The following is a 13,430-nucleotide window of genomic DNA, read 5'->3' as shown; positions in this document are numbered from 1 at the left end:
GGTCTTGCATTTTAATTTTTACTTTTTGTCAACAAAATATCGAAAAAACTTTCGGACAACATCTAAGGGTTGTATATATATATATATATATATTAATACATTTATCTTACGTACTAATTAAACTCAAGTAATATAAGTAATATTACGTACTAATTAAAGTAATATTACGTACTAATTAAACGTATTACGTAAATTACGTATTAATTACAAGTAATTAATACGTAATTTACGTAATACAAAACTTACTAGGTATGCTATCTTCCTCATCTAAATATAGAAAAAAATTATTCCACTAAGCTTAGGTTTTGGAATAGCCACTCTTTTTTATCATGAATTTCAATTTTTTTAGAAACTATTAATGTGACATAAAATTTTTAAATTAATATTAACTAGATTGTTATATATCATTGAAAAGACTTTGAAAACAGTATTTTAAAGGTGAAAAATAATCAAAATTGAAAAATTCTTCAAAAAGCTATAGCGTTTTAGATACCAAGGAGCGGATTCACAAAACTTTCATAAGCGTAATTTTGGCGTAAGTTTGGCGTAAGTTCAAAACTTAATAATTTTCGAATTCACAAAACTTACGCAGTTGCTAAGCACAAAACTTGCGATATATATTTCGTAAGTTCGATTCTTAACTTATGAGGCCGTGTAAATAAAAAATAAGCAATTGCTTTTACTCAGTAATCGGTCAGCTTTACGCAAATAAAAACTAAAGGAGTTATCGTCAAATTTTTTTTCACGTAAAGTTAAGCAATTCACTCAGCAATAGCTCAGCTTTACATGAATAAAAACTTAAAAAAATTGCTAAATTTTTAATTCACGTAAAGCTGACCAATTACTGAGTAAAAGCAATTGCTTTTTTTTATTCACCCGGCCTCTTTTTTATTCACCGGTATTCACAAAACGGTAAACAATATATGAGGAGTGGACTTGCAAAACCTGATAATTCACTTCTTTGTCATTTCGAGATAATTGGTAAAAACTGTTTTCAGAAAATCTGTTTGTTATGCAGTTGTAATTGAAACACTATTGTATGCATATTAATTTGTGATAGAAATATTGGATTCTGCATGTCCTGAATTATTTTCCTGATGCAAAATTACAAGAGCTATCCAGTGGTGTGCGCAAGTCAGATTTTTTGAAAAAGTGAATTATCAGGTTTTGAAAGTCCATTCCTCATATAATAGAAGTCAAAAGTACGCTTCGTTTTGAAATTTAAAACAGCTGCCGTAATTATAGGCAGCAGAGCTGTGGCATGTGTTGCCGTATGCGGCATATAAAATCGCAGTCGTAAGAGGACATTTTTCGTAAATGTTACAATATTGCTGTAATATTTATGTTATTATCGTACCATCATTATGAGTATGAATTGTAGAATTTTGTTTCATAAGCTGTGTTATCTATTCTTTAAGCTGTGTATCTATTCTTATTTGTATGTATTATAAATTACAATGTGATTATTATTATAGGGAACCATGGAACCAATTTAACGTCCAGTTTATAAGTTTATAAATGGAGTTATAAAAGAAGTTTATTAACTCCTATAAAAAAATTGTAATTGTATCTTTTATTGTATATTATCTTTAGTAATTCGCATTCCTTGATTATGTCGCTTTTTAAAACTGCATTGAGTTTAGAAGAAGCACACAGTTTTATTAAAGACCATGAACTTGAGTATACAGTTCGGTTTAGTACATCTTTCTCTACCAAGGGCTTCTGAAATACTGTTATATTACATATGTTTATATGTTTATATATATATATATACATATATATATATATATATATATATATATATATATATATATATATATAATATATATATATATATATATATATATAAATATACACATATATATATAATTTAATTAATTACTAAATCAATTATAATTATAAAGACTTGAATAAAGTATTAAAAAATAGTTGTAAAATCAACTATTATTTAAAAGTATTAAAAGTATATTGTTTATTTCTTATGATCTAAAGGAAAAAAACCACAAAGTATATTGGTCAACCAATTCCATTGCATTTTCTGGTTTACCATTTATGTTGATTGGCACCAAAATTCTTGATTGTTGTCATGGACATGACAGAAACTTAAATCTGAAAGAATTTAACAAGCAAATGAAAAAAGCAATAGTGAGATTTACAATATATCTGACAAATATATATATATATATATATATATATATATATATATATATATATATATATATTGCTTTAAAAAAGCTAAAGTATTTCTGTATTTGGAACAACATTTTATGATTTTTTTATCAATATTATTTGTTTATAATATATTGCCAAATAATTATTGATAAAATAGAACATCATGACTGCAAAAGATAATACACTCGCATACAAGATTGCAAGAAGTTTGATTGTCCAGCACAAATAAGTATTACAGAATACTTAGAATTTTTCGGAATATAGGGTAGGATATTTTTATGTGTATGAGTGTTTATTGTAAACCATAATAAAAAAGTCCTGCTAAAAGTGGATACTGTCAGAAATAGGAAAGTAGAATTAAAGGAACTTTGGCATGCATTATCATTATTAGCCAAAAGAAATCAATCAAATAAGAAAGTTTTGTATTTTTTTACCAGATATTTTGTCACACAATGGTCACATAATTAATTGCCAAGGTATTTGTAACTTATTATTTTTTTATTCTGTTTTTCACATTTACATTACACCTTCTACTTATGTGTAAGTCTCTTTGAATTAAATGATAATACATTTATGCCTACAAATGTCTATCTAGATTCTGGCATTTCACAGAGCATTGACTCCGAACTAGTAACTGCTATTGACTTGTATGTCAAAGAAGGTGTATTAAGCACAAAAGAAATGAAGCGTCTATTGAATATTCAAGTGAAAAACAATTTCAATAAAACTGGTGCTGTTCTTCCAGAAATCTCAAATAAGATATTTTTACCCTAGAATTCAATCATTCACAATCATATTGCAATATTGCAGCTCTTGAAGAAAGTTACGTCAATCTCTTATTGATCAAGAGAGTCTCCAGTTGAAGGTTAATGAATGATGAGAAGCAGATCCTGCTATACATATATTCTTTAAACCTAAAGGTTTATAATTAACGTTTTATAAAAAGTCTCTCAACAAATCAATGTCGGACTATTGTGTTGAAGAAATTAACAGTTTGGAGAAGGTTTACGAAGGTCGAAATTTACATATATATTTTTCAAAATAATAAGAAAAAAATATAAATAAAAATTCATTCTTATTTAATATATTGTGTTTGTGTTACAAGGAACAAGAAGTGAGCAAGAAATTATTTATTTTTTACCTGTATCCATTTCAGGCTGTGTTGTATTTATATGCAATTTCAGCGTGAGCAGGCGTGGGATCAATGGCTAAAAACTAAATGTAATGGCCTAATGGAAGATAGGCTGAAGATTATGAGCTTACTCAGAATAATAGCACATGCAGACACATATGAGATATGTGAGTCTGCAATACAAAGTTTAAAAAATTCTTCATATTGGACATACCATGAAGCTCTAAGAAAATATATATCAAGATATTGTTTAGCAATAAAACATATAAGCTTGATTTCTTGGTAGTTTGAGATTTAAATATAACTTCCATTTTTTTAAACAATTTTACTTCTACAAGACTGATCATTTAACTGCAGTCAAGAAAACGACAATTTTGTAAAATTCTTTTTATAATCAGCGTTGGGTGACAGCATATCGTCATAACACTTTATTGGTCAATTGTAACACAAATAATGGTGTTGAGTGACAGCACAAAACTCTAAAACATAAGTATCTTTCAAATCACCAGTATAGCTCTCTCACTAGGTAGTTAACTGTTGTAATTAGGGATTTTCTTTGTGATAAGTATGAGAGGTATGTTAACATAATAATGATATTTATTTTGTATAAATTTCTAAATATTCCATTACAAAAGTATTTTTTTATAGCTATATTAAAAGCAATCAGTTAATAAGTTCTAAATACATGCGTTTGCTGATTATATTGATTGTTGGATGATAGATCGCCCTCGACCTATGGCGAAACATTGTCTTGTTAAGAAATCACTAGCTGAGAGTATTTACATTACAGGAATTCAAGTTGAAGGGTGTGGAAAATTTTCTTTGCAATATTACAAAGACAACACAGAGCGAAATTATGTAATAGGTTTTAGCGATGAAAGCAAAATGCCTAGCTGCGCTTGCATTGATTGGAAAAGGTCATGTTATCCTTGCAAGCATTTTTTTGTTGTTTTTAAAAAATATCCATGTTGGAACTGGGAATCAATCTCTCCTTTATATAGAATGTCTTCATATCTAAATTTAGATATTGATTTTGAATTTGATAAAGCAAAGACCAAAAGACCTCATGATAAACTAAATACAACACTTATGCAAGTGACATTTCCAACAATGAGCATAAAGAATCCAGTTCTGACAGAAATGAAAATAATGAAATGTTAGTGAAAGCAGATGCTCAAAAAGGAAGAAATACAGGAAAGAAATCAATTACTAGTAAATCAATAAGAAGCCTTTTGAGTGAATTACAAAGTCTCAGTTTTCTAATTGAACATGACGAAAATTTGCTCGGAAACACATATAAGGAGTTAAGTAACATCATTGAAAATGTGAAAAATGCTGTACCTAAAGAAAGTTGCTTGCCACTTCTGCCAAATAATGACAAAACATCACATTTGCAGAAAAGCTGTGTTAAGTATCATAAGCTACCAGCACCAAAAAGAAGTACAAAGTCTAAACAAGTTGGAGAAAAAAAAGAAAAATTATTGGCTGCTTCTAAAATTGAAGTAACATTTAAAGCAGAAAAAAACATGTAAAAAAACTGAAATAATTAATGATAATTTATTAGACTATGAAAACTTATTAGAGTTTAAAGATAAGGGCATTGATTGCAGTGATGATGAATATACAGGTTCTGATGAAAATACAAATAAAGATTAAAAAAACTGTAAAATAAGTCTCTGTCAAAATGACTTGTCAGATATATCAAACAATGGATGGCTATCTGATAATGTTATAAATATGTTTCAAAACATGATGAAAATCCAATTCAAAGATATCAATGGTCTGCAAGACACTATTCTTGGACAAAATCTTGTTTTCAATACTTACAATAATATACCATTTGTTCAGGTTTTGCACGATGGTCATAGTCACTGGGTTGCCATTTCAACATATAGATGTAAACCTGGTGAGGTTTTCTGGATGGACAGTCTATTTCATGGTAAAGTTGCACATCATACAAAGTGACAGATATGTGCCATCTTGAAATGCATACATAACAAGTTAACTATTCGTGTATTACCGGTTCAACAGCAGTCAAATGGGGCAGATTGTGGTGTCTTTGCTATTTCTTTTATTTATCATATTATTAGCACAAAAACAAACCCTGACAATATAACATTCTCTATACCAGAGATGAGAGCACGCATGTTGCAATGCGTTCAGGTTAATAAAGTTTCTTCTTTCCCTCAATTGTTAGCAGATTGCAAAAGATGCATTCAAAAGGTTATCTGTATAGAACTTTTTTGCAGTTGTAGAATGTCATGGAATCCTGCGGAGAATCAATTGAAAAAAAAACAAATGGCGCAGTGTAATCGCTGTCAACAGTGGTTCCACAGAATGTGTGAAAACATTCCATATTTTGTCTTTTCTAAAAAGAATTGTAGAACACCATGGTATTGTTATTGCTATGGACAAGCAGTTTGATAAATACTTAATTAAGTATTGTAGGAAATATCTTAATGATAATTTAAAAAATTATAGCGTTTTTTCATGTTTTGACATGTCAGACTAATATAAGTATAATATAAGTGGGGTATGTTTTTCTTTTAATAATAATCCTTCCCCATCTTGCGTTTTGACTGAAATTTTAAAATGTTTTGTTTGTTATGTTTAAGAATAGAGTTTTGTAACGTTTAATTTTTAACTAATTGTTTCAAAAGTATTTTAATTTCAGTTGACAATAAGTGTATTTCTAAGTAGTTTATTTATTAAATATTTATTAGCAATAAATTTGTTTTACTTTATTAACCCTGTAGATAATCAGCTTTAAGTTTTTCATTTGTGTATGTTATATGCATAAATAATATATTTTCTATTTGTAGTCAGTGAAAATATTTTGATATGTTAGTTTTATAGGTATGTATTTTAGAAGTTTATTTTATAATTATTTATTTCATTCTTTAGATATATAATTTTTTTTTGTAAATCATTGAAAAGGTTTTTTATAATTTATTATTATAAGCAAATCTCCACATATATGGGTATAGTTTGATATGATCAGATTTATTTTTAAAATTAAACTACAAACCATTTAAGAACACTAACAACTTTCTAAAATTACTTTTATGACCTTAAATCAATTTTGTTATAAATATTTAATATATTTTTATTCATATTGCATCCAAAAACTTTTTAAGTTGGTTGACAACAGTGACTTCTTAACTGTGAAAGTATTATTTTTGAATATTAGTTTGTTAGAGGATTTTTTTGTTGTTATTTTTTGGTTTTTGGATGACTTAAATACTTCATGGAAATTAGTAATGTGTGACTATTATTTTTTTATCATAAATGCTTTAAAGATTTTATAAGCCAATTATACGTTGTATAATCGTTGTGGTATGATTATTTTGGTGTACATTGTTTAGTTGTGGTATGATTATTTGGTGTACTATTAGCTTATTAAAGATTATTTTTGAGTGGTGAGAAACTTATTTCAATTTTACATTTCATGGATTGATTCAGTATTATTATTTATCTATTTGATGATTCAACTAGGGTCCAGTTGTTATTTTACGCATTAACATTTTTTAACAATTATCTCTATATAATAATACTGAACTTAATGTTAATGTTAACAGTACCCCTTTTTAAATTAAAGTGCTCCTTTGTGCGTTTTTTGAAACGTTAATTTCAAGAAAATTTCTAATTTATTGTTATATTCTAAAGTTCTAGTTTTACTGGTATATTTCATTTATTCAATTATTTTGTACATTCTATATATTCAGCTATATAGTTCAATAGTGATATAGAACTCATGTTGTACTTTTGACTTCTTCCTTTACTGTAACGTCAGGGTTGACTCAAGGTTCTATCCTTGGCCCTCTAATTTTTCTTATAGTTTTCAATAATGATCTCTCAGAAATTTTCACATCTAAGGTGGCATTATTTTCTGATGATACCACTATTAATTCTTGTCTTTATTAGAAGTCAACACTCTGATTGCTTGGAGGGGGAAGTTAGAGCTTCTGATTTCACTCCTGGTATGGAATGGCGCTGTCATTGGTTGGTAATCTTTAACTCAGATAAATCTTAATTATTTTCAGTTCATCGTTTTTGCAATAATCTGCATTATTTTTTATCTATGAATGGTAATGATCAGTCATCTTCTAAGATTATCTGTTACTTCTGATCTTTCTTGGAAACCACATATCAAATCCATTACAAAATTAGCTAAGTGGTATTTCTTTATCATGCTTCAGATATCTTACTCCGGATTCTATTCTTTATCTCTATAAATCTCTGATCTGTCTTTGTATGGAATACTGTTGTCATATCTATTGAGGATCTTCCAATGATGCCCTTTAATGATGCCTACAAATATTACAATCATAGTTGCTCTAAAGCAAGTAGAGAATAAATTTTAGTAGATGGCACCAGAGCTAGTGCCTTTGGTGCCATCTACTAAAATTTATTCTTGTGTTCCTCGTCATTCAATTAGGTCTCGTCCGTATACTGTATCTGTTCCTAAGTGCTCTCAATCTTTTGAATGTTCTGTTAATTGCTATCATGCTCTATAGCCTTCATCTTCAGTCTTGTTAAAAACAAATAAAAATCATTATTAATTTATTACTATTATAATTAGAAACTTTGGTTAAAAACCTTTAAAGATTTAGAAATTTTTATTGTTTGTTTTTTATAATTTTTTTTTAAATTTATTTAGTTTTGCCATTTGACTAATTTGTTAAAGTTTCCTTACTGTGGAAATATAATTTTAATTTAGTAAACTTTGATGATTTCAAATTTACTTTGTTAATCATAAGAATGGTTAAAAGATTTTGAAAAGAGCTTAAATTCAACACAAGGTAATACTTTTGATTTTTGGAAACATTAAAAAACTAGTTAATGCTATTCGTCACGTTACGTTCGTATTAGGCCGGGTGAATAAAAATGCTCTTTTTACTCAGTAGTTAGTCAGCTTTACATGAATAAACACTTCAGCAGTTTTCTTCATATTTTTATTTACGTAAAGTTAAGCAATTTACTTTAATAGCTGTACTTTTGAATTCTATTACAATATTTGTACTTTTGATGGCTGTACTTTTTCCTTCTATTATATGATTTGTATTTTTAATAGCTGTACTTTTGACATTTATTACATGATTTGCATATTTGATAGTGTATTTTTTGCCAAAAATACACCATCAAAAAAAAATTCTCTCGTATACCAACAGTAAAATCAAACGTTTAGTGTGGGTTAAATCTCTGACATGTTCTATTTTGCTAACGTTTAGTGTGGGTTAAATCTCTGACATGTTCTATTTTGCTAACGTTTAGTGTGGGTTAAATCTCTGACATGTTCTATTTTGCTAACGTTTAGTGTGGGTTAAATCTCTGACATGTTCTATTTTGCTAACGTTTAGTGTGGGTTAAATCTCTGACATGTTCTATTTTGCTAACGTTTAGTGTGGGTTAAATCTCTGACATGTTCTATTTTGCTAACGTTTAGTGTGGGTTAAATCTCTGACATGTTCTATTTTGCTAACGTTTAGTGTGGGTTAAATCTCTGACATGTTCTATTTTGCTAACGTTTAGTGTGGGTTAAATCTCTGACATGTTCTATTTTGCTAATGAAAGCTTTTTGCTATTTTATATGTTGCAATATAAAGCAGAAATCTAAAGATATCTAAAGTACAAATCATGTAATAGATATCTAAAGTACAAATCATGTAATAGATATCTAAAGTACAAATCACGTAATAGATATCTAAAGTACAAATCACGTAATAGATATCTAAAGTACAAATCACGTAGTAGATGTCAAAAGCACATCTATTAAAGTACAGCTATCAAAAGAGCAAGCTATGAGATAAAAGCCAAAAATACACCATCAAAAGTACACCATCAAAAAAACACCATCAAAAGTGCAAATCATGTAATAAATGTCAAAAGTACAGCTATTAAAAATACAAATCGTAATAGAAGTCAAAAGTACGACTATTAATTATACAAATAATATAATAAAGCCGAAAGTACAGCCAAATAAATAAATAACAAATATTGTAATAGAAGTCAAAAGTACATCTATTAAAAATACTAATATATCAAACATATCAAAAGAACTAATTGTGTAATAGAAGTCAAAACAGCGCGAGTTCATATGGAAGTCATATGAAAAGACAAGTCATATGAAATAGATTGCATCTTTTCCATATGACTTTTCACTGTTTTATATATAGCGATATCTAATAGATATCAACAATAAAAATCATGCGATAGAAATATCGAGATTACAACACGAGTTATATCCCAGTCATCTATTTTATCTCTAATCATTTATTCTATCTCCGGAAAAAAAAATCTGTTTTAGAAGTCAAAAGTACACAAACTTTAATTACGGCAACCGTTTATAGTTTAAAATCAAGGCGTACTTTTGAAACATCTTAAGAAAATGCTCAGCTAGATTCAAGCAAGAAAAGTTACGTTAGGTAAGAGCTACCTTAACTTTAGCGTAACTTTAAAATATTACATATATTGGTTGTTTTTTTGTTAAAATTTGTGATAAGATTTTTTAAAATTTGTGATAAATAAGTTAAAGTGTTTATGATAAACATAGTTTATATAATTGTATATGTCCCTATAAAATATACTATAAATTATAGTATAATTTATACTATAACTTAAAGGGACATACACACTATATTGATCACAAATTTTAACAAAAAATAATTGATCTATAATTTATAGGTTAAACTACTTTTTGTTATAGTTTAATAAAAAGTATTTATTCAATTTATAACTTCTTTTACTGTAATAACATCATACTCTGTTAAAATGTTATCAACTTATTATTCTTTAATGTCATTTTGCAGAAGTAACTACATACTGGGATAAAATGGTGTATACTATTTAGTCTACATATTTTGACAATTTGTTAATAATATTTTGACAATTTCCTTATGCTAACTATTTGTTATGCGACAATTTGTTTGTAATACTAATAGTATAATATAAAAGATGACTCTATGCTAATTCTAAAAAATTTCTTTATTTATTCTACTAGAATAATGTTTTTTTGTGTGTGCCCACAAGTAATTAAGCTGTAAATTGGTGCTTCTAAACTTTCAGTCTGAAGGGAAAATGTAATATTCCCGATATTAAGTTCAATAAATTTATGTTTATTAAAAAATTAAGTCAAGTAGTTCTATGTTTAATAAATATATTTTCATTGTATAACATATATATATATATGTATATATATATATATATATATATATATATATATATATATATATATATATATATATATATATATATATATATACATATATATACATATATACATATATATATATACATATATATTATATATGCAAGTGTTTTTACTAATTTATTATTGCTCTGTTCTTCAAGAACATTGAGCATTCTATTTGTAGAATACACTGTATTCTACAAATTATTGTATGGTTTTTTGAAATACTTCCAGACAAGCATAACTGTCTTTTTGGCTTTTTGAATTCTGAGTCGAATGGTGACACGCGGAATGTCGCTCGACCAATACCTGCTGAGTTATTAAACAAAAACCCGATCAAAATGCTTAAAAACTGTTTTTACAACAGCAGCGATGCATTTTCACACCACTTTTTGGTATTCTATTTGGCTACTTTGTTTTATGATGTTGATTTGATTTGTTCCTTAAACCTAAAATTTTCAGAAATATTTTTATTTCAAAATTTTGTAGAATTCATTTTACAAGAGGTAGTGTTAGATTATTTTATTTTTGACTAGTTTCTTCTTAATTTGTATTGTGGTTTTTTTATTGTTTAGAACACTTTAAGGATATGTTTTATTTAATATCTGTGTGGATTCTTCTTAATTGATGCCTAAAAGATTTTTTGAAGGCAGTTCTGCATTATGTTTTTATTGTAATTTAAAAACATGCCAATAGTTCAAAAATTATTCTGCTTTTTGGATTGTTGGCATGAAAAAATTGAAAATTCTGTCATTAATTGTGGTAAAAGTTCTGCTTAAATAAAAAAGCTTATAAAGTGTGCTTGATTAGTTTAACTAGTTTTAATGGTGATGATTGATTGAGTGAGAAACTTATTTATTTTTTATGTTTTATCTAAATAGTTTGTTATTCTTAATTATGATGTTATGAATTATTTGTGAGGTAATTATATTAAAGTTTTTATTTGCATTACTTAGCGCAAATATTTAATAATTTTTTCTACAGATTGGTAATAGCTTTTATTCTCTTATTTGTTTGATGTTCACTTTTTACAGTTACATAGTTTTTGAACTAGATTAGTAATGTTTTAATACATTAATATAATAAATTACTGCTGGTTATAGATGAATTTATTTTTAGTTTACTTCTTTGGGAATTTTGTATCTTTTTCTTTTTTTATTCTATTATTAATTTTTTTATTACTAAAAAAAGAATTTTATTACAAAAAAAAGTGTAACATGCATAGCATCCCAGCTAAAACAATACGTTGGGCCAAAATTGGAAATAATAAGATAACATTTAACAGATGACTTAATAGGTTGCAAATTACATGAATCAGGAAAAAAAAATGAAGGAAGTGAATTTCAAAGGGCTGATAGTTGAGGAAAAAAACTAGATGAATAAGAATTTTTGGACTTAGGAACAGTCATAGTAAATGGATGCAAATTAATTTAATGACGAGTAACATGAAAATGAATTTTAGTAGATGGCACTAGAGACGCTAGCTCTTTAGAGCAGTGTCCATTATAGTATTTATAAAAATAGGGTCGGTTCCCCAAAGGGTTGTATTTTCTATGTTCCCAAAATTAAAATATTGTTTCTTAGGCAGAACATCATTATTTGATATTAGTATAAGTATGTAAACATTTAAGGTTTGTAGCGTTTCTGGAAGTTTCTTCACTTGAACATTGGAATTTCATAGGTCCACCCCCATGAAACGTCTTTTCAAAAATTGTACCACATGCAGGATTTTAATTTTTACAGTTTTACGTAACCTAAAGCTTTCTTAAATAGAATCTATAAAAATATTTGGGGTGTTCCAAAATCAAAACCTAAAAGGTAAATTTCTGACCTGTGCTTATTTAACTATCAATTTCTTATTAGTAACTGGGTTGAAAGCTTTAAAAAAAGATTAAAAAATATGAATCCATAAAGCTGTTCAAGAAACTATATTTTTGACTAAAAAATAAAAATAAAATTTTCTGCATTTTAATAAAGTAATTTTATTGCATTCTCTTTTAGTTAATCATTCACAATGGAGGTTTATTTTAAATAAATTAAGTCTGCATTTTATAATAACACCAAAACTTAGATTTGCTCACTGAAAAAAAAAATATCCACGTTTTTTGTGGGCGTTAAAAATGCTTTTAGCTTTGATCAAAGCTAAGTTTCTTTAATTCTAACAAAAAATGAGATGGTACAAGAGATATTAAACAATTTGTTTGCATTAATGTATGCATATAAATTTAATAATATATCATAAGTTGATATAATATATTCAAAGACTGAATATTTGCGCAATTGTTATAAGCAAAAGGTTTTTGCACACCACCAAGTAGGCATTTATATTTCATAGTTTGTTTATTGTAAACATTTTTTTTATACGTTCTATTTATTTTTTGTATAAAGCTAATTTAAAAAAGGTTGATAAGTTTTGAAGCTTTAGTACAATATAATAAGTTGCGACACTCCCGTTCTCAACTAGAATAATTTTTTAAACCTCATATAAATTAAAAATATCAAATAGTTTCATAACCTCTTTATCTTTACATAAAAATTGGCTTAAATGTAGAAATGAACACAGACCAATAATGGCAGTGCAGCTTTAGCTCATCACCTAATTAAAAGACTCAAAGAACCATATTGCATATTCAAAGCGCATCATTACTGAGTGTAAGGAATCTCAAAATTAAACGCAAAATAGAGCAGATTCACTTAAGAACACTAAAATTTATCGACATTTGTCTAAAAAATACCCTTAAAAAAACATAGAACTTCAATAACATAGATCTACAATATATTTGTAAAAAATCTGCAAAGAACAATATGTAATCCAACCAATCCAAAAATATATCAAATAGCAAGAGAAAATATTAACTTTAGGACTAAAATAGTCAGTGCATACATTAGTTTTAAAATATGTTTACATAAAGAACATTATTAAGAGATCATTAGCAT

Source organism: Hydra vulgaris, chromosome 12 (genome assembly GCF_038396675.1).
Source record: "Hydra vulgaris chromosome 12, alternate assembly HydraT2T_AEP".
NCBI classification, from domain to species: domain Eukaryota; kingdom Metazoa; phylum Cnidaria; class Hydrozoa; order Anthoathecata; family Hydridae; genus Hydra; species Hydra vulgaris.
This window is presented reverse-complemented; position numbering follows the sequence as displayed.